The 1,984-nt window shown below is 38.4% G+C and overlaps 1 protein-coding gene across 1 annotated transcript in view; it reads left to right on the plus strand.

Annotated features, from left to right (window-relative positions):
• The window catches only part of LOC102679416 (peptidyl-prolyl cis-trans isomerase E-like), a 100,104-nt gene that overhangs the window by 683 nt on the left and 97,437 nt on the right, over positions 1-1,984 (plus strand). The window lies entirely within an intron of this gene.

The following is a 1,984-nucleotide window of genomic DNA, read 5'->3' on the forward strand; positions in this document are numbered from 1 at the left end:
TGAAATTCTGTTTAAAAAATACTCAAGCCTCTCAAAATTCTCTAATCTCTATTTTACATTCTTATATGTATATTATAACTCTTTTATACTAATTCAAGCGCTATAATAATTCTCCAAGTATCCACCTACTTCTTATACAATAACAGTTCTATTTAGAGTTATCAACCAACTTCTTCATAAATCACGTCATTGCCCGATACATTAAACGGCACTAAACTCTTAAAACAACCCCCTCTCCTCCCCTCCCAAAATCTCCATTGGCAGACATCTTCTCGTCTTTCACGCTTCGAAAGTTCGGCTTCGACGAATTGCGTTACGAATCCTTTTAAATTAGCCGAGACACCCTGTGCATACGTCTTCCAAATACCGAATACGATTATAAATCATTGGGCCGAAGAAACGAGACGCGTGCTAGAGCTTCGTGTTTCCGCATTGTTCCGCCCGTATCGAGGGCAAGAACAGGGTGAAAAATAAAACTCTCGGTCGCAACAACAACTCGGGATCGGCGCAACTTATAGAAAGCGGATTACCGAGAGCCACCGTTGAATAAATTCATGAGCGAGTTGGCACAATTGGCTATAAATTATCGAGGCCGATTTTTTTGTCGATACATATTCATAACACGCGTAGCAAACATTTCGATAAACGTATCGGTCCGTATGGAGTTTCTATTGTCGAAGCTAAACGTGGCGATCGGTTATCGATGTATATATATATGTATCGAATATAGCGATGAATAGAAGTTAGAGAGAGAGAGAGAGAGATAGTACGTAGATAATAGCGATTGATTTCCTTTTATAAATAATGATTCGAGGATGGACGTGAATAGCAAAATTTCTAGCCGATTAATCGGACGTTTCCACGCGAAACTTTTATTTCATCTTCCATCTTTTATATTTTTAAAAGAAAGGAAGAAGGAAAGGAAAAAATAAATATCGCGGAGTCGCCGATATAAAAAAGAAAAAAATATAAAAAAGAATCGTCGCGTTAATAAATAAACGTGGAACGCCCTTTTGTTTCGCGTACGAAGTGTTTCGTGAGTAAGGGAAAAATGTCACCAACTTTATCAAGAGTCACGCATTCGCAGAAGGCTTATCATCGCCGCCCGACCTAATTATAATTGCCGTTCTGTGTTCGTCGGGGCAATAATGATAATACGTTTCCGTATTTCGCGTTATACATCGACGATGAATACTTGGAAGAAGAAGAAGAAAAAGAAGAAGAAGTGGACGCGAGGTCACCGTGCAGCGTATTGAAAAAAAGAGGAGAGGAAGGGAGAGGGTTGAAAAGCCAAAGGGATAACGTAACGCGCGCGCGCGTGTGTGTGTGTGTGTGTGTGTGTATGCGCGAGATACATAATTTCCATGCAAAAGCAAAGTGTAGCGTTAATCTTCATTGGAAAAAAAAGGAAGGGAGGAAATGGGGAGGGGGAGGAGGAATGTGTTGTATCGTTTCAACGGGAGGGAGCTTTACTATCTAACGTAGCACGCGATACACTGTTTCATTTCAACCAGGTCGTTTAACCTTCGACCAGCTTTTTAATTTCGCGGTAAAACCTTCGCTCGTCGATTTATCGTGCTTGCGACAATTTTATATTATTGGACTCTTAACGAGGAATGTATATTCGCGGTGTTTCGAGGAGGAGGATGGTTTATGGTGAAAAGAATAAAAAAAGGAAAAGGGAGGAGTAAAATTTAAAGGTTTTCGGATAAATTACGATCGATAAATGCTAATTGAAATTCACTGGAATAATGGATACGAACGATAAATCGATTCGCGATGTGAACGAAACTCTCGTTATTCTATGCGTGAAAATAAGTAAATAATATAAGAATAAAATTTTATCGTTCTCGAGTTCTCATTTTTGAGAAAAAAATCTTAGACTGCAGACAATCATACGAGATGTAATCGATATATTTTCAATCATAATTTTTTGTCGAAGAAAAAATTATTACTTATTTTTCACGCTTTTCATAAGATTTAC

This window comes from Apis dorsata, unplaced genomic scaffold, assembly GCF_000469605.1.
Source record: "Apis dorsata unplaced genomic scaffold, Apis dorsata 1.3 scaffold_248, whole genome shotgun sequence".
NCBI classification, from domain to species: domain Eukaryota; kingdom Metazoa; phylum Arthropoda; class Insecta; order Hymenoptera; family Apidae; genus Apis; species Apis dorsata.